This window comes from Pantherophis guttatus, chromosome 7 (genome assembly GCF_059756535.1).
Source record: "Pantherophis guttatus breed Tessera chromosome 7, ASM5975653v1, whole genome shotgun sequence".
NCBI lineage: Eukaryota > Metazoa > Chordata > Lepidosauria > Squamata > Colubridae > Pantherophis > Pantherophis guttatus.
The window spans coordinates 10,621,151-10,642,471 of NC_142069.1; the positions used below are offsets into that span (position 1 = coordinate 10,621,151).

The window sequence follows — 21,321 nt, forward strand, 5'->3', positions numbered from 1 at the left end:
GAAAGAAGACAAGAGGCCCCCAACCTTTGAGACACTTGACCAAGGCCATCGCCCTCAAATCAACATGGCATGAAAGCTATTTTCTGACGGAAGATAGATGATAGATAGATAGATATATAGATAGATAGATAGATAGAGGTTAGATAGATAGATAGATGATAGATAGATAGATAGATAGATAGATAGATAGATAGATAGATAGATAGATAGACAGACAGACAGACAGACAGACAGATATAGTTGGATAGATGAGAGAGAGAGAGAGAGAGATGGATAGATAGTTGATAAAGACTGATAGATGATAGATGATAGAAGAGAGAGAATCACTATCATCCTGGTTGAGCTGATGGCACGCCAACTGGAAACTTACACACAGAAAGTTGCCCCGTACCATAGATCTGAGGGGAGAGAGAGAGAGAGATAAGAGAGAGATGATAGATGGATGGATGGATGGATGGATGGATAGATAAATAGATAGACAGACAGACAGATATAGATGAGAGAGAGAGAGAGAGAGAGAGAGAGAGAGATAAGAGAGAGATGATAGATAGATAAGAGAGATGGTAGATAGATAGCTAGATAGATAAATGATAAATAGATAGATAGATATAGATGAGAGAGAGAGAGAGATAAGAGAGAGATGATAGATAGATAGATAGATAGATAGATAGATAGATAGATAGATAGATAGATAGATAGATAGATAGATAGATAGATAGGATAGATAAGATAGATAGGTTGGTAGGTGGTGGGTGGGTGGGTGGGTAGGTAGGTAGGTGTGTGGATGGATGGATGGATGGATGGATAGTTGGATAGGTGAGAGGCTCCCATCCTTTCAGACACTTGACCAAAGCCTTCGCCCTAAAATCAACATGGCATGAAGGTTATTTTTTGAAGGAACTATGAAAACTTCAGTAATCTGAAGGAAGGCCTAACCAAGCCATGATTGATAGATCTGATGGATAGATGATAGAAAGATAGATGATAGATAGATAGATAGATAGATAGATAGATAGATAGATGATAGATAGATAGATAGATAGATAGATAGATAGATAGATAGATAGATAGATAGATGATAGACAGACAGACAGACAGACAGACAGACAGACGGACAGATATAGCTGGATAGATGAGAGAGAGAGAGACAGAGAGAGGGAGATGGATTGATAGTTGATAAAGACTGATAGATGATAGAAGAGAGAGAATCCCTATCGTCCTGGTTGAGTTGATGGCACTCCGACTGGAAACTTCCACACAGAAAGTTGCCCCTGTTCCAAGAAAAGTGCACACAGCGGTTTACCTACAGATCCAGGACACGGCACATACGACCCTCCGTAGGGCCTTCCCCACTTCTAAGAAGGGCAGTGACTCCTCCTAACAAATGTAACTTTAACAACAGTGAAACAGCCTAATAGCTTAACGTGCCAGGGGGTTAATGTGGCGGACCATTTAACGCGGAGCTAAATAGCCCTGGTTTCTTTCACAGTGCCAAGTGTCGAACTGAGAATTGCAATTGCAATCCTAATTCATTAGTTAAAGGGGGTCATTGCTCATGGGGTGGGGGGGGGAGGGGAGGGGGGAGGGGAGGGGGAAATGGCAAGAAACCCAGAGCTATAAAGTCAACACAAGGTTGTTGTTTTTTTCCCAAAAAGTTTTTATTTTTATTTCTCATAAACATATTTAAATGTACATTCTTTTATCCATCATTTTCCATTCATCTTAACTTTCGTTTTTAGTTGTTCGGGGCTGCTCTTTTACCATTTGCCCTCCTTTATTTTACCACAGCTTTTACTCTTCTCCCTTTCTCTTCCTTCCTCCATCCCCTCCTACTTTCTTCGTCCTTCCTCTCCTTCTCTTTCCTACTTCCCCTTCCCTTCCCCCACTCCTCTCTTCTTCCTCCCTTTCTAACCCTCTCTCCTACTCCTCTTTCCCCTCCCTTTTCTTCCCCTCCTTTTCCCTCTCTTCTATCTCTTCCTCTCCTTTCCTGTCTTCTCCCTTCCTCTCTCTCTACTCCTTTCCCTCTCTCTTGTTGTTTCCCTTTTTCAGTTCAATCTAGAATGGTATTTGAGCAGCCCCGATTATCTATTTGCATCCATCTTCATTTCAATTTCTTATTTGTTTAGTAATTACATCTATTTCGTCATTTATGTACACTTTTATAATAATCTCACTTTTCCCCTTTTCCCCCCTCTTCCCCTTTTTTCCCTTTACCTAGGCCTCATCTGGGTTTCTATTCTTCTAGTTATTTTTCTCTTTTCCATCTTTTCCCTATCTATTTTATCTCCATACCTTTATTCATATTTCTTTTCTAATCAATCATAAAATTTTCCCCATGTCTTGAAATACATCGACTCCTCTTTATCTTTTATTCTCAGTGTTAGTCTGTTCATTTCTGCACATTCTAGTTTAGTTTAGTTTAGTTTAGTTTATTTGATTTGTATACCGCCCTACTCCCGAAGGACTCAGGGCGGTGAACAGCCAAACAATAAAATACATAAATACAAAAAATTTAAAAACCAGATAAAATCAAATTAAATCATTTTGGCCCGGACAAAATAAAACACCCCAATAATTTAAAAACAGATTAAAATTTACATATTAAAAGAGGGAGGAGATTAGGCCAAGCCCGCTTGATGGAATAAAAAGGTCTTCACAGCGCGGCGGAAGGTGCGCAGATCCGGGATCCTCCGTATCTCTGGGGGGAGCTCATTCCAGACGGTAGGTGCCCCCACAGAGAAGGCTCTCCCCCTAGGGGTCGCCAGCCGACACTGTTTGGCTGACGGCACCCGGAGGAGTCCCTCTCTAAAATTTTCTTCATAATCTCTCCTTCCAACGGGATTTTATCTGTTTTCCAATTCTGTGCAAATACAATTCTGTCTGCTGCTATTATATGAATAATCAAATATGTATCTTCTTTACTATATTTCTCCAGTAATATACAGCGCAAGGTTGTTCTCCTGCAGGATGCTGCCTTTAGACCAGTGTTTCTCAACGTTGGAAGCTTGAAGATGGGTGGACTTCAACTCCCAGAATGTGGATTCTGGGAGTTGAAGTCCACCCATCTTCAAGCTTCCAACGTTGAGAAACACTGCTTTAGACCCTTCCCAAGTGGGAAAGAGGCAATGCCTTTTCAATACAAGCAGCCCTGGATTTACAACGGTTTGTTTAGGGACTGTTCGAAGTTACAAAGGCATTGAAAAAAGCGAGTTAGGACCCTTCATCACACTTATGACCATAGCAGTATCCTACATTCAGATGCATGACAACTTACTTCCTCTTTATGACAGTTGCAGTGTTCACGGGTCATGAGATCCCCATTTTGCGACCTTCTGATAAGCCAGATTCACTTAACAAGCATGTTAACTAACTTAACAACTGTGGATATTCACTTAACAAACGTGGCAAGAAAGAAAGTTGTAAACATGAGACAAAACGCACTTAACAAATCTCTTGCTTAGCAACATACATTCTGGGCTCAACTGTGGTCATAAATCAAGGACTACCCGGAACTTAATTGTTACAGATTTCAGTATGTTGAGTCTGGTATAATTGTGTCAAGCTCCAACCCAATACTTTTATCTTATTTTTTAGCTAGAAGGGAAAAGCCATTTTTTTTTTATTTATTTATTTAAATTTGATTTATATGCCGCCCTTCTCCGGAGACTCAGGGCAGCTTACAATGTGCTAAGCAATAGCCTTCATCCTTTTGCATATTTATACAAAGTCAGCTTATTGCCCCCACAACTGGGTCCTCAATTTACCTACCTTAGAAAGGATGGAAGGCTGAGTCAACCTTGAGCCTGGCGAGATTCGAACCTGCAGTAATTGCAGGCAGCTGGTCTTAATATCAGGGTGCTTTAGACCACTGTACTACCAAGGCTCTGTTTATTTTGACCCTTGCAAGCAATTCCACCTTATGCAAACTCCTTAAATCTTGGGACTTTCATCATTTCTATTGTAATAGAACTAGAGAATCATCTGCATCTGATGATGCTGACCATCTGATTCTGATCTAACATATTGTGGCAATCTCACTCCAAGCAATATTGCCTCCTGGCTGGACAAAGCCTTAACTGAACTCAAACAAAGGATTTGGGTTTACAAAATGTACAAAATGACGTGACCCAAATCATCTATCCTTATTCTGGTGCATTGCAGGTTCTCCGTGCACAGTTCCTGGCTACTGCTATAACATCCTGGATATATCGCACAAAAATCTTGGTTTGAATTGGGGCACTATGGAGACTATAGCTAAATATACTGATCTCTCACACAACAATTGTATCTGCTTCTGCTCAAATACAAATCTAGAGTCAAGTGTCTCAGCTGTGATGTATATTTATTTTGGATTGTTTTGTTAATTTTTCATTTGATTTAAAATGTTTTTATTCTTTTAATTGTTCTATATTTTTGAATTGTAATCCATCCAGAGTTATTGGTTGAGATGGGTGGCTATAGATGATAGATAGATAGATAGATAGATAGATAGATAGATAGATAGATAGATAGATAGAGATAGATAGATAGATAATAGATAGATAGATAGATAGATAGATAAATAAATAGATAGATAGACAGACAGACAGATAATAGATATAGATAGATAGATAGACAGATGATAGATAGATAGATAATAGATGATAGACAGATAGATAGACAGATAATAGATAGATAGATATAGATAGATAATAGATAGAGAGACAGACAGATGATAGATAGATAGACAGACAGATGATAGATAGATAGACACAGATGATAGATAGACAGATGATAGATAGATAGATGATAGATGATAGATAGACAGACAAATAGATAGATGATAGATAGATAGATAGATAGATAGATAGATAGACAGATGACAGATATAGATAGATAATAGATAGATAGATGATAGATAGATAGATAGATAGATAGATAGATAGATAGATAGACAGATGACAGATGATAGATAGATAGACACAGATGATAGATAGATAGATGATAGATAGATGATAGATAGACAGACAAATAGATAGATAGATAATAGATAGATAGGTAGACAGACAGACAGATGACAGATATAGATGATAGATAGATAGATAGATAGATAGATAGATAGATAGATAGAAAGAAAGAAATAGGTATGGCTTCCAAAAATTGGGCGATAGCTTCTTCTTGTTATTAATTCTCTCAAGGTTGGGGGGGGGTGTTCCTTGTTTTGATTCTGTATTTTCCTCTTTTTTTTTCAATTGGTGTACTGTTGGTCTTTTTGCATTTTAAATTCCGAACTGGTTGGTTATGTTTTATTGTTCCGAGACTGTACATAAATTTATGGATTGATTGAAGAATCATCCAAGCAAGTCTTCAGAAGGATGGAAAAGGGTTAGAGGTCGGCGAGGGTGGAGAGAAGATATTAATAAAGGGAAGGTAAAAAGATCAGCAATCTTGGAGATGAAGAGGTAGGCAAAGGGCCAAAGATCTTCTCTTAGAATTATAATACACAGAGCCATGACTGGTTGCCATATCAGATCACATCCATTCAGGGAGCCGTGTCTGCTCCATGCTACCTTTTTTCCTCTTCTAATCTGACCGTTAATTTTGTGCCATCTTTGTCCATCCGTGGATAGCGCTTGCCAAATGAGCAAGAGGAACAATAACAACAAAGCGAAGTTTCTTCTCCGGTAACATTGTACTGCAAACTAGGGCATACAAAACCTTTGCCAGACCAATTCTCGAATACAGCTCATCTGCCTGGAATCCACACTGTATATCGGACATTAATACAATTGAGCGGGTCCAGGGGTATTTCACGAGAAGTGTCCTCCACTCCTCTGCTCACAATAGAATCCCTTATGCCACACCAGACTCGAAATTTTGGGCTTAGACAACTTAGAACTATGCTGTCTATGGTCTGACCTAAGCATAGTACACAAAATTGTCTGCTACAACGTCCTACCTGTCAACCACTACTTCAGCTTCAACCTCAATAATACACGGGCAAACAATCGATACAAAGTCAAGGTAAACCGCTCCAAACTCGGCTGCAGAAAATACGACTTCAGCAACAGAGTGGTCAACGCCTGGAATGGACTACCTGACTCCGTTGTTACAGCCTCAAACCCCCCCATCAGCTTCAACCTTAAACTGTCTACCGTGGACCTCGCCCCATTCCATAAAGGGGACGTGCATAAGCGCACCAGCGTGCCTACCGTCCCTGTCTTACTGCCCCCATTTATTTGTACTCATTTCCTGTGCTCACGTCCATGTTTATACTTATACTTCTTACCTTGTACATGTTCGACAAACGAAATAAATAAGTAAATAAAACAAAAATATCAATATGCAAATAAAAGCGCCTGCGTATCTAAACATCTCGGCCTGAGAACCAGCCTTCCTTTCCCTCCCCCTTTATCACAAATGACACAGAGAGGAGGGGACAGAGAGAGAGAGAGAGAAAGAAAATAAAATAATAGGCCCAAAATGGGTGCAGTTGAAGACGACAACATTTCAATTAGCCAAAGGGGGGGGAAGGCTTTCTTTCCGTACATTAACCCCCCGAAAGAAGTGATTTCTCTAATTCCTGCCATCACTCAGACCGGCCTTGAATTACCCGCCTGATAGGCTTCCCATGTGCTTGCAGATGAGAGGGCTGTAATGGGGGATCTGTTAATTAACTAGAAGCAAAGTTGCGCAGTGGGGATCAAACGCGGGATGCGTCCTAAAACTCCCACCGAGAAGATGAAATGCAGCAGCAAACTTTAAAGACTTCCCGTCATTAGCCGAGACCTTGGCTGCTCCTGGCCCGGGCGCCTCCTGTTCCCACAACAATGGAGACAATGAGGGCAGAAAATGAAATGGTGCAGCATAGGGAACAAAGGGATTAGCGATTTACCCACCGAGGGTGAAAGAAAGAGCCAGGACAAGGGTTGGCAGGGAGGGGGGAGAGACAGAGAGAGAGAGGAAAGAAAGGGAGAGAAGCTTGGTGGGGTGTTGTTCTCTCTCTCTCTCTTTCTCTCTCTCTCTCTCTCTCTCTCTGATGGATCCTGTCTATCTGTAATTAATTTAATGCTGCCAGGGACCTACACAGAGAGCATGCCCGAGAGCACTGTGTTGCCAGCAGGGTATTTATACCAAGGAAGAATGAAGAGGCCGAGAGCCAGGACGACTTGGGGAGAAGGGAGCAAAGAGATTGGGGGGGGGGGGGACGACAATAAAAAAATAAAATAAAGAGCCTTGGTAGTACAGTGTCTAAAGCACCCTGTTATTAAGACCAGCTGCCTGCAATTACTGCGAGTTCAATTCTCACCAGGCTCAAGGTTGACTCAGCCTTCCATCCTTTCTAAGGTAGGTAAATTGAGGACCCAGTTGTGGGGGCAATAAGCTGACTTTGTATAAATATACAAAAGGATGAAGGCTATTGCTTAATGCACTGTAAACCGCCCTGTGTCTCCGGAGAAGGGCAGCATATAAATCAAATTAAAAAAAAAAAATAGGAAGCATTCTTGGGAAGGGACAGGAGGGATGGAAGGGAAGCCCCCTCCCCATCTGCCAACTTGCCATCTGCGTAACAGAATAACAGAGTTGGAAGGGCCCTTGGAGGTTTCTAGTCTAACCCATTGCTCGAACAGGAGACTCTATCCCATTTCAGACAAGTGTCTTGAAAACCTTTAGTGGTGAAGCACCCACAATGTCTGGAGGCAAGCCTTTCAACTGATTAATTGTTCTCACTGTCAGGAAATTTCTCCTCAGTTCTAGGTTGCTTCTCTCCTTGATTAGTTTCCACCCATTGCTTCTTGTCCTGCCCTCAGGTGCTTTGGAGAATAGGTTGATCCCCCTCTTCCTTGTGGCAGCTCCTCAAATATTGGAAGACTGCTATCGTGTCACCCCTAGTCCTTCCTTTCACTACACTAGACTTACCCAATTCCCTCCTTCCCTCGATGAATAAGATTTCAAAATACAGGTGGTCCTCGACTTACGACTACACCTGAGCCCAAAATGTCCATTGCTAAGAAATACAGTTGTTCAGTGAGTTGTGCCCCATTTCATGAGCTTTCTCTGACACAGCTATTAAGCGAATCGCTGCAGTTGTTTTTTTTTTGTTTTTTTTTTTTAAATTTGATTTATATGCCGCCCTTCTCCGGAGACTCAGGGCGGCTTACAATGTGCTCAGCAATAGCCTTCATCCTTTTGTATATTTATACAAAGTCAGCTTATTGCCCCCACAAACTGGGTCCTCATTTAACCTACCTTAGAAAGGATGGAAGGCTGAGTCAACCTTGAGCCTTGGAGAGATTCGAACCAGCAGTAAATTGCAGGCAGCTGTGTTAATAACAGGGTGCTTTAAACCACTGTAGTACCAAGGCTCTTTGTTGTGAAGTGAATTGTGCAGTTTTTTTTTAATTAAATAAATTTTTATTTGTTTAAAAGTACAAACAAAACAGAACTAGTGACAACAAAACATACAGAACAAAACATGTAAACAAAGATTTCAAATATACGTTTTGTCAAATATATAGTGTCAAATAAACAACAGTAATGTATGTTCTTATTTGTGTTTTGACTCTTCCTTGTTTGACCTTACTCATATATCTATCTTTATGATTCATTGTTAATTTATGTTAGTGATTTATGTTCCTGTTTCTGTAACTCCAATTACCCCCTATTCTTTTTTCCTTTTTCTATTTTTCAACCAGGTATACCACTTTTCCCATACTAGATAATAATCATGTTCCTCTTTATCTTGTAATTCTTTTGTAAGTCTGTCCATTTCTGCACATTCCATAATCTTATTAATTACTCTATCTTCTGTCAGTGTGTCACTACTCTTCCAATTTTGTGCAAAAATTATTCGTGCTGCTGTGCAGTTGTTAATGAATAGAATTAAAAAAATGGAATGGAATGGAATGGAATGGAATGGAATGGAATAGAATAGAATAGAATAGAATAGAATAGAATAGAATAGAATAGAATAGTTGTAAGGGATCTTGTAGGTCATCTAGTCCAACCCCCTGCTCAAGCAGGAGACCCTATACCAGAGGTCTTCAAACTTGGCAGCTTTAAGACTTGTGGACTTCAACTTCCAGAATTCTCCAGCCAGTATGGCCAGCAGAATTCTTGGAGTTGAAGACCACAAGTCTTAAAGCTGCCAAGTTTGGGGACCTCTGCCCTAAACCATTTCTGACAGATGACTCTCCAGTCTCTTCTTGAAAACTTCCAGTGATGAAGCTCCCACAACTTCTGAAGGCAAGCTGGAAGGCAATTCTGAATTGGATGAGAAGAAGTGATGACCTTGGGATGCCCATGGTGGTAGCCCATGTCTCAACGTCAGATGTCAGCCTCCGTGCATTTTGGGCCCCTTGTCACTCTGTGGACACCTCTGACCCCGGAGGCTCAAGGAGGACAAAAGATCACACTTGTACGAGGACAACATCATGCAAAGGACATGACTGACGTAGCGGTATCAGAAGCCTTTGCGTGATAATATTATGCCCGTGTGTCACCGCTCTGGAGTCCTCGCTGTTTGTTACTGACCTCTTGGTTACATTAAGTCAAGAGAAAGATCTTCCTTCCATTGTGGATAGAAAATCAGCCTTATAGCTCATGACATCATGACATGTGAATATGAATCACTTCGGAGCTCTGTATCATGATATTCCTGCAGGACACAATGAGAACTAGTGCATATAGTCCTTCATTCACAACCCTTTGTTTAGCCACTGTACAACAACACTGAAAAAGAGACTTATGACCAGTCCTCAGACTTCCGACCGTTGCAGAGCATTCCCCACAGTCACGTGATCAAAATTTAGGCACTCAGCATCCAGCATGTATTTACAATGGTTGCAGCCATCCTGGATTATGGGATTGTTATTTGTGGCCTTCTCAGAAGTAATGACTTCAGCAAAGTCATTATAAAATAGAATAACAGAGTTGGAAGGGACCTTGGAGGTCTTCTAGTCCAACCCCCTGCTTAGGCAGGAAACCCTACACCACTTCAGACAAATGGTTATCCAATATCTTCTTAAAAATTTCCAGTGTTGGAGCATTTACAACTACTGGAGGCAAGTTGTTCCACTGGTTAATTGTTCTAACTGTCAGAAAAGTTCAAGTCAATCAGGGGGGATGTTGGATTCCCTTAAAGACCGCATGATTTCCTTAACAACTGTGGCAAAACAATGCCGTGATATCAGGTGTAACTCATATCACAGCCATCTTACTTGAGCAACTGAAATTCTGGTCCCAATTGCAGTCGTAAGTTGAGGACTGCCTGTACTAAACTTGTATGTTCTGTCCCCATCCACGATATTCAATGACTAAAAAAATTTCAATCCTTCCCTTCCCTTCCCTTCTCTCCCCCCCCCCAGGAATTCTATTACTTATTTAGGAATCTTTTAAGGAAAACGGCATGATGCTGTTCCCCTGTCACAGGACATTCATTCTTCAAGAAAAGAGACCCAGAATTTAGTCAGGACCACATAAATATCACGAACAAACCTTCTTTTGCCCTTTCCAAATCAGTCCTCTTTCAGTTTAATGAAACACAACCACCACCGCTCACTGCTGCCAAAATTTGTTTCCAAGAGAAATGCATTTTAGAAAAGTTCCTACTAGCCCAAGAATCTAGGGGTGTCAAACTCGCGGCCCGTGGGCCGGATGTGTCACACTCTGGCCATGCCCACCCTGGTTTAGCAAAGGGGGGGAAGTTGCGATACATCACGTGACAATGTGACACCACAAGTTTGACACCCCTGTTGTCATCAGCATGGCTGTCAAACTCGATCACGTCACGTGATGTATCGTGACGTTTTTTGCCTTTGTGGAGCTGCGATGGGCATGGCCTGTGTGTGACGCATCCGGCCCACCGGCCGCCAGTTTGACAGGCCCGGTCTTGTGTGTACGAGTGTCCTGTTTTTAGCTCTTTCCAATGCTGTCCAACCTTGACCCACTTCCATTCAGCCCCAAGAGTAGACACCCTACAGCAGGGGTCCCCAACTCCCAGGCCATGGACCAGCACTGGGCAGCGGCATGCCAGAAACTGGGCTGCACAAACCTGAAAAGCTCCATCCATGGGATGCAGGCAGCATGTGAAAGCATGCTCTCTCCGGTCCATGGAAAAAGCTCTCTCCACAGAACCAGTCCCTGGTGCCCAAAAGATTGGGGGCCGCTGTCCTACAGTCAGAGGTGGGGGTCACATACTGTAACAACCGGTTCGCCCAGCACTGGAAATGTGAGCAGGCGCGTGCCAGCCAGACATGATTGCGGTGTCACAAAACACAGCAATTCGCTTGCGCGTGCCTTCCACACATGCTTGCGGCATCAAAAACACAGCGATATAGGATAGGATTGTACCTAGGTGGGTGGGCTAGGCCACCCGCAGATCGCAACTACCGGTTCACCCAAATCGGTCCGAACCGGCAGCAGCCCACCGCTGCCTACAGTAGTGTTTCTCAATCCTAGAAAATTTAAGGTTGTGGACTTCAACTCCCAGCATTCCTCAGCCAGCCAGAATTCTGGGAGTTGAAGTCCATACTTCTTAAAGTTTCTAAAGTTGAGAAACTGGTTCCAGATGCCTTCTTGTGAGAGAAAGATTTGCCCTTGAGATTTCTTTCTTTCTTCTTTTTTTTTGGAGGGTGGTGGACACCCATAAGTGATCTTCCAGGAACATCCTAAACAATGAAGTCGAGCAATGACTAAATTTCCAACCCACACAATGGATGGTCCATTGTGGAAATCTGGTCATTGGTCATTGCTTGACTTCACTGTTAAATTAAATTACATCTTTGCCCTATAGAATTGGGTAGACCGTGACTGATGTTCCTTTCTTAGTTCCAAAGCCCCACCACTACCCTGTTTCCCCAAAAATAAGACATCCCCTGATAATAAGCCCAATCGGGCTTTTGAGCGGATGCGCTAAAATAAACCTCCCCCCGAAAATAAGCCCTCCCCAAAAACATTTAAACACAGAGCTGGAAATCAGGTAAGACGGCAAGAGGAGCCCTATCTTGCTCCATGTGCCCCCAAATAATAAGACTTCCCTGAAAATAAGGCCAAGCGCTTATTTCGGGGTTCAAAAAAATATAAGGCAGGGTCTTATTTTCGGGGAAACACGGGTAATGAGCACATCTAGTTGGCGGCAGCTGGCAGCTTGATTGTTGTTGGAGTCCCCAAAGAGAGGTGGCCATGAGATTGCCAGTTCTAGACCGCCCAGCAGTGGCAACACAACTTGGACGGGCATCGACCGTGAAAGGGCCTGCGGGGGAGGCGTAAGCTTCAGCATCTGGATGCTGATGTGAGCCTCTGTTGGCTGACACCCTGCCTCAATCCTGCCCCCCCCATGGCCCTGTGCCCGCTTGCTAATCTCTACTTTCATCCCAGCCAGTATCCAAGTTTTGTTTGGCTCCAAGAAAGGAGCAACATTACAACGGCACGATGATGATATTCATGAAGCTCTGGGGGGAAAGCCAGCCAGGCATAAATTAGGCTGATTCCAGTTCCGCTGCCTTCATGCCATTGCCAGCTGCTGCCCCCTGCTGCCTCCCTGAATGAGATGCTTGTTTTCAGTGATGACAGGACTGGGAGGAAAGGGGGGGGGGAAAAGAGCAGTGGCGGGAAGAGTTAACAGCCAAGGCTCCCCACGGCGTGCGCAAAGAGTCCTTGCAGGCCGAGAGCTGGCATGATGGAAGAATAAGTGACAGCAGCATATGCAGCCACTACCCTAACTCCTAAATGCCCCCACAGAACCACCATATATTTCTCTCTCTGTCGCCTAGGAAAACAGCAACAATATTGGTTCAAGGCACTGGCATCTTCAGAGAGCCATTTCCCAGTTGCTCCTTATGAAGCTGTCTCTGCCAGACTATTTCCAGATCGACCACCGTAGCAAAACCTTCTCGTTGTCTCTTACGGGGTAGGTTCCAGGCTGCAATTTAACATGGAGGCATCATGGATTTGCTTCAAACACACACACACCTCTGAAAGAGGAATGGCTAAAAGTCCAAATTACAGCCTTTGCTCGTGTGGTTATTATTTAATAAAGTACTCCCATCCCAAAGATGCATCTAAGAACCTTGGTGGCGCAGCAGACTAAAGCACTGTTAAGATAATACCAGCTGCCTGCAATTATTGCAAGTTCAAATCTTACCAGGCTCAAGGTTGACTCAGCCTTCCATCCTTTCAAAGGTAGGTAAAATGAGGACCTGGTTTGTGGGGGCAATAAGCTGACTTTGTATAAAAAAGATCACCGCTTGGGGGGGCGAAAGCCCTACTAAGCAGGTATATACAAAAGTATGAAGGCTATTGCTTAACGCATTGTAAGCTGCCCTGAGTCTCCAGAAAAGGGCGGCATATAAATCGAACCAATAAATAAATAAATAAATAAATAAATAAATAAATAAATAAATAAATAAATAAATAAATAAAAAACAGAACAGAACAGAACAGAACAGAACAGAACAGAACAGAATAACAGAGTTGGAAGGGACCTTGGAAGTCTTCTAGTCCAGGGGTCTCCAACCTTGGCAGCTTTAAGACCTGTGGACTTCAACTCCCAGAATTCCTCAGCCAGCTTTGCTGGCTGAGGAATTCTGGGAGTTGAAGTCCACAGGTCTTAAAGTTGCCAAGGTTGGAGACCCCAGTTCTAGTCCAACCTCCTGCTTAGGCAGGAAACCCTACACTACTTCAGACAAATAGTTATCCAACCTCTTCTTAAAAACTTCCAGTGTTGGAGCATTCACAACTTCTGGAGGAAAGATGTCCTACTGATTAATTGTTCTCACTGTCAGGAAATTTCTCCTTAGTTCTAAGTTGCTTCTCTCCTCGATTAGTTTCCACCCATTGCTTCTTGTCCTACCCTCAGGTGCTTTGGAGAATAACTTGACTCCCTCTTCTTTGAGGCAGTCCCTGAGATATTGGAACACTGCTATCATGTTTCCCCTAGTCCTTCTTTTCATTAAACTAGACCAGGGATCAGCAACCTGTGGCTCTGGAGCCGCATGTGGCTCTTTCACTCCTCTGCTGCGGCTCCCTGTCACTCAAAATATGTGTCACAACCACCAATGTGCGACACACGATTCATTGAGCTTTTCAACCCCCAGGAGGCAACCATGGATAAATCGAAGAAAAGTTTCAGAAGAAAACAGAACGTTTAATTCAACTACATATGCTAGTTTTGTGATTGCTCAAGAAATAGTCAGGTACGGGAAAGGTTTTGTGGCTCCTGGTGTTTTCTTTTCTGTGGGAAATGGGTCCAAATGGCTCTTTGAGTGTTTTAAGGTTGCAAACCCCTAAACTAGACATACCCAGTTCCTGCAACCATCCTTCATATGTTTTAGCCTCCAGTCCCCTAATCATCTTTGTTGCTCTTCTCTGCACTCTTTCTAGAGTCTCCACATCTTTTTTACATCGTGGCGACCAAAACTGGATGCAGTATTCTAGGTGTGGCCTTACTTTTTAGTAAAAGTAAAAATAGTTTTTACACACCTCAACATTTAAGGATATGAGGCCAGAACAGTGTACGAGCTTCAAAATCCAAACAACTGGATTTTAATGAGCAACATGCACCCAATTGTTAAGCCTGTCCTCCATCTCCCTTTTGTAGCTAATTGTAGCCTCAGGCAAAGGTAACCTAACTATCATTGTTGGAATAAGATTTGGCTTTGGTAGATTAAAAACCATTTCACCAGAAAGGATAGTTAAGAAGATTAATAAACGTGCATTTCGTTGGATGCCATGAAAGTTCAAACCTTTCACAACATATTACTTTACATTCCAATGTGAATTTTTAGGCTAGCATATTTTTGTTCCCAGAGTACCATATTTCTTTCAGAAAAGCTACGTTTGATGGGAAAGGAAAAATAGTGAGTAGAAAAATGCTGGTTTCTGTGTCTAGGTAAAAATAAAAAAGGGGGTAAAATTGGCCATAGGCCCCAAGGGCCTCAAGTCGAGCTGTTATGAGGAAATCAGTGGTTCTCCAGCCAGTCAAATCACAGCGCTGAATCTTGTTACAAGGCACTTAACACTGCAAAAATCAAGAGTGACATGGAAACCTTCTTTGCAAAATGAAGTAGAGATGATTCTGACTAATCACCTTTCTTCTAGAAATTATTTTTTCACCACTGATAGGTTCATACACAGGAAAACAAATTGGGGGAGTTCTACTGAATGAAGCAAGAATCACCCTGAAAACAGAAAAATGGATCATGGATTGGTTCCTTATTGTGCATCTCACGGCAGCTTATATCTTCTAAGCCACATCCGGCATGAAATTCTTCTATGATCCCATCAATTTGGAAGGAGCTACGAGGCTAAAACTTCTGGACTTTGTACCTTCTCTCCCACCCATTCATTCGCCAGCTCCAAAATTGAGTACAGGTAGTCCTCGGCTTACAACGGTTCATTTAGTGACCATCTGAAGTTACAACGGCATGAAAAAAAATGACTTATGACCTTTTCCACACTTACAACCATGGCAGCATTCCCAGGGTCATGTAATCAAAATTCAGATGCTTCGGCAACTGACTCGTGACAGTTGAGGGTCATTTTGCAACCTTCTGACAATGTCTATGGAGATGCTCAGTCATCCAGGTCATGGTTGTCCCAAAGATGCCTAAAGAGGCAACTGGACTTCCTTGTTTTTCTTTGAAGACGTTTCACTTCCTATCCCAAGAAGCTTCTTCAGCTCTGAGAAGCAAAGTCAACGGGGAAGCCAGATTCACTGAACAACCTCGTTACCAGCTTCATAACGGCAGCGATTCATTTAACAATGCCGTTGAGAAAGGTCATAAAACAGGGGCAAAATTCACGGAAGAACTATCTTGCTTAGCGACAAGAATCTGGACCTCCATTGTGGTCGTACATCGAGGCCTGCTTTTTTTTTAAAGCCTTACATAGCTCAGGGCCTTTAAAGCCCTACATGGCTCAGGGCCAGGTTATCTTCGAGGCCGCCTTCTACCGCATAGCTCCCAGAGACCGGTAAGATCCCACAGAGTTGGTCTCCTCCGGGTCCCGACAGCTAAACAGTGCCGGCTGGCGGGCCTGTGGGGGAGGGCCTTCTCTGTGGCTGCCCCAGCTCTCTGGAACCAGTTACCTCCTGAGGTCCGGACCATCCCCACCCTATTGGCCTTCCGAAAAGCGGTGAAGACCTGGCTTTTCCGGCAGGCCTGGGGCCGTTGATCTCGCTCTTGTGATCTGGCGAGATCCAGCCATGAATGGCGTGAATGAGTTTTTAATGTTTTTAATGTTTTTTTAATTTTTCAATGTCTTTTTATAATGATTTTTTTAAATGTATTGTGAGCCGCCCTGAGTCTTCGGAGAGGGGAGGCATATAAATTTAATTAATTAAATTAAATTAAATTTTCTAAGACGACATAGTCTGCTTTCTCTCCAAGCATTGGTTAAAGAAGGATTCGTGAATCCCTCCAGGATAACTGTTTTGAAGTGTTGGCTTGCTTGTGGCAATTTGTTTTATGTTCTATTTTATCATTTTATGGCCTGGGAATGCCAGCTCTTCAAGAGTTATAGTCAGATAACTGAACTCTAGAGGACTTCATTCAAAAGAAGCTATTCTGCCTGAACCAGCCTCGCAGTAGACGGATCCCTTTCTTTTTCTCTCAGAAAGGTGATATTTCAAGGTATTTCCATTAGCGATTGTCGTCTTTCTGAACAAAGCCCACCAGGCTTTTCTCAAGGGCCGCTCCAAAACAATACCAGCAACGAGGCTGTTCTGTCTAATTACCCGAAGACAGGGATGCGAAAGAGCAATTAATGACAGTTGACAAGTGCAATTAATAATTATAGCAGAGCTGGGAGTCGGGAAGCAGACAGACGACAATAACAGGGTAACTGTTACATGACAGCTCTTATCTATTCTTTAGCTGATTCAATCTAAGCCGAGGAGGCCCATAAGAAACTCGAGAGCGGGGGGGGGACAGGGGTTGACGTAGGGGTACCGAAGACGTCAATCCATCACGGAGGTAGGAGAGATCCATTCCTGAATCTCCCAACGCCTAAAGGGGAAGACTCACATCATCACACAAGTACGAAGTTTCTGAGGGCCGGATATTCTCACTGGGTCTTCCCTCTCAGGTGTTTGCAATGGCTGCTTAAAATTCAAGCTGGACCACAAAAGGCAGAAACAGCAGATCTGGAGTTAAAATGGGATTTCCATATCAAAGGCCAGGCAGTTGGCTCAGAATGGTAATTAAAGTACCCAGACTTCATCTCCTTGGTCAGTTCATGAAAGAAAGAAAAAACAAGGAAGGGCGGGGTGGGGTGGGGGAAGAGAAATTAGAAGGGAAATATTCTCTCTCCCCCCCCTCAATTCTACTCTTTCCTTTCTAATAGAGCAAGCTGTAAATTAAATGAAAGTTGGGTATATATAAAAAAAGATAATCCAGCACTTTGATTTTTGAGGTCGAACAACATCAAGGATGCCTTATTTATTCCTTCCTTCCTTCCTTCCTTCCTTCCTTCCTTCCTTCCTTCCTTCCTTCCTTCCTTCCTTCCTTAAAACGCATGTTATGAAGATGTTAATTTCAACTGAAGGGACGGATTCTGTATTTGTAAAGGTTAACCCTGATCGACTTTCTCAGCCATTATTTGAGATCAGAAAAAGGAAACTTCCATACCGTATTTTTCTGCCCCGGCTCTGCCTAAAGAGAAACAGGTGCTGGAGAATAATTTATATAACCAGTTTAAAAAAATGGGAAATTTCGTTTTTGATCATGTCGTTGGGGGGGAACTGCCTGAAACGTTAATTATTTTTGCAGTTCGTTCCTAGAGATCTGCCTTATTTCCTCACTATGAGGCACTATGAGAAAAGTAAAGTCCTACACTTAGGCAAGAAAAACCAAAAGTAGACGTATAGAGTGGGTGAAACCAGGCTTAATAGCAGTGACTGTGAGAGGGAATCTAGTGGGCAACCAGATAAATATGAGCCAGCAGTGTGCAGCGGCAGCCAAAAAAGCCAATACAACCCTAAATTGCATTAACAGAGGAATACAATCAAGATCAAGTGAAGTACTAATACCACTCTATAAAGCCTTAGTAAGACCACACCTAGAATACTGCATCCAGTTTTGGTCACCACACTATAAAAAAGATGTTGAGACTCTAGAAAGAGTGCAGAGAAGAGCAACCAGGATGATTAGGGGATTGTAGACTAAAACATATGAAGAACGGTTACAGGAACTGGGCATCACTAGTCTAGTGAAGAGAAGGACCAGGGGAGACATGATAGCAGTCTTCCAATATTTGAGGGGCTGCCACAGACAGGAGGGGGGTCAAGCTATTTTCCAAAGCACCTGAAGGCCAGACAAGGAATAATGGATGGAAACTGATCAAGGAGAGATTCAACTTGAAAATAAGGAGGAACTTTCTGACAGTGAGAACAATCAACCCATGGAATAGAAGTTGCCTTCGGAAGTTGTGGGAGCTTCATCACATGAGACTTCCAAGAAAAGATTGGAATGCCATTTGTCAGAAATGGTGTAGGGTCTCCTGCTTAGGGTGGGGGTTGAACTAGATAACCTATAAGGTCCCTTCCAACTCTGTTAATCCCTGAATTTGGACCAAGGGGCTGACCTCTATAGCATGCTCTGGAGTCTTGGAAAAAATAACTAAATTAAGCATTGATTTCAAGGCTCTTAGTGCAATGTTTGGGTTTTTTTTCCCCCTGCAATCTTGGAGGGTGACAAATTGAGACACACTTTCGGTTCTTGTGAGATTTGCATACTTGTTCTCCGAAAAGAGAAGGGGGGGTTGGGGGGAGTCCCACTGCTGAATATGCAAATACCATAATGAAAAACAATACTGGCGACAATTTATCCCTGTGGTCCTTTAAATGAGAACCTGATCCTTTTCAAGTTATTAATTGTGAGTAGTTTGAAAAGGCAGAATATCACTCAAATGTTCTACGCAAGCGAGCTAAGCCCACCCAACACGACAGAGGAGGCTAACATGGAAACTTCAATTCCCATTTGGTAGGAATCTAGTCCCTCTTTTAACATGTATGAGCCATGCCATCTTATAATTCACTGATTTGGAAAAAGCATGTTATCATGTGAACCCAGTAACTGGGTTTTGTTAACCTGGATTTACAGTTTAGCGTGTTGTGTGAACTTAGCCAGCAAGGATTGGTGCAAGCAAACAGGATATGCAAGAGAATTGCAGGTAGGAAAATGTGTCTTCAAATGAATGTCGTATTTCAGAATCTGAAATATTAGTCCTGATCCTGAGGATAATGGAATATTGGTAGCACTTCTGATTTCAAATTCCAATATTGCATCTAGCGAAGAAAAGCAAGTCCTTTACTTTTCAATCTGCTGCTTGTGCTATTTAGTTTATTTATTATTTTTTTAAAAAAAAACAAACATTTTTCTTAAAACCAAGATACCGGAACTTCCCATTCAAAACATATTCCCATAATAGAATTAAAAGCTGGTTAAATGCCCATCGTAAAAGTCATTAAATTACTATGAATGATAGAATAAGAGAGTTGGGAGGGACCTTGGAGGTCTTCTAGTCCAACCCCCTGCTCAAACTTTTTGAGCCCAAAATTTATGTTGTTAAGTCAGACATTTGTTAAGTGGGTTTGGCCCAGTGGTGAAGTCCAAATTTTTTTACTATCGGTTCTGTGGACGTGGCTCGGTGGGCATGGTGTGGCTTGGTGGGTGTGGCTCGGTGGGCGTGGCAAGAGAAGGATACTGCAAAATCTCCATTCCCACCCCACTCTGGGGCCAGCCAGAGATGGTATTTGCCAGTTCTCTGAACTACTCAAAATTTCCACTACCGGTTTTCCGAACTGCTCAAAATTTCCGCTACTGGTACTCCAGAACCTGTCATAACCTGCTGGATTTCACCCCCAGTTTGGCCCCATTTTATGAACCTTTCTTGCCTCAGTTGTTAAGTGAATCGCTGCATTTGATAAGTTAACAGCCGAGTTGTTAAGTGAATCTGGCTTCCTCGTTGACTTTGCTTTTCAGGTCACAAAAAGGGGTCACATGACCTTGGAACACAGTTCCAGTCATAAATATGAACCAGTTGCCAAGCATCTGAATTTTGATCACGTGACCGTGGGGATGCTGTAACAGCCATAACTGTGAAAAAACATCATAAGGCACTTTCTTCACTAAGTGAACTGTTGTAAGTCGAGGATGACCTGTACCTTTCCAGACGAAGGGTTGCCCAATCTCTTCTTAAAAACCTCCAGTGATGGAGCAATCATAACTTCTGAAGGCAAGCTGCTCCACTGAATAGTGAAAACCCTCAGAATCTCTTGAATTATTATTGTGATTATTACCATTTAACAGAATAAGAACATGGGTCTTTCTACTCCATAGGCAGTTATAGTTTAACCAAGCAGTGACTTGACAGCCAATCAAAATTAGACTTCCTTCCTGCCTAAAATGGGACAACATTTCTTTTCTCAAAAACCATTTGAAGTCATTATTCCAGGAAGTTATTAGACTGGGGGAAAAAAAGCTTCTAGGGAAATGATGCTGTTCGCAAACCTTTTACGCCAGAAATAATAGTTGAATTATTTCTGCCTTGCATGCAGTCTTGAGGCCTTAATAATGAAAGTGATTGTTGTTGTTGTTGTTATTGTTATTAGGGTCCCTACACAAAAGGCAACATTCTTTGCTGTTGAGGAATAAAATAGTTCAAAGATGAAAAATTCAGCTCTCAACGCTGAATCGAGAAATTGTTAACCAAGTTACATGAGTGAAAATGAGAATGCATTGCTCTGAGCTGGGAACATAAGATCTTAATTCATTTTTTTCCCCCTTCTCTCTCTACTTTTGCCTATGTTCTTCGGTCCTATCAAGAATACTTAAGCCCTTTTATTTCCTTGCATTAGCCATGTGGTGAAATTTCTAAGTGATCATGACATATATCATTGGCACCCCCAAGCTGTATACCTTCTATCTACACTAGTGAGGGACTCAGTGGCTCAATGGCTAAGACGCTGAGTTTGTCGATCAGAAAGGTTGGCAGTTTGGCAGTTCGAATCCCTAGTGCCACGTAACGAAGCGAGCTCCCGTTACTTGTCCTAGCTTCTGCCAACCTAGCAGTTGGAAAGCACGTAAAAAATGCAAGTAGAAAAATAGGGACCACCTTTGGTGGGAAGGTAACGGTGTTCCGTGCGCCATTGGCATTTAGTCATGCCGGCCACATGACCCCGGAGATGTCTTTGGACAGCGCTGGCTTTTCAGCTTTGAAATGGAGATGAGCACCGCCCCCTAGAGTCGGGACCGACTAGCACATATGTGCGAGCGGAATCTTTATGTTGGTTGCAGGAACTGGGTTTGTCTAGTTTAATGAAAAGAAGGACTAGGGGAGACA

General features: G+C 42.5%; 1 protein-coding gene across 3 annotated transcripts in view; it reads right to left on the minus strand.

Moving 5' to 3' along the window:
* Positions 1–21,321, minus strand: part of SOX5 (SRY-box transcription factor 5) — a 1,038,733-nt gene that overhangs the window by 787,434 nt on the left and 229,978 nt on the right. The gene's annotated exons all lie outside the window — the stretch shown is intronic.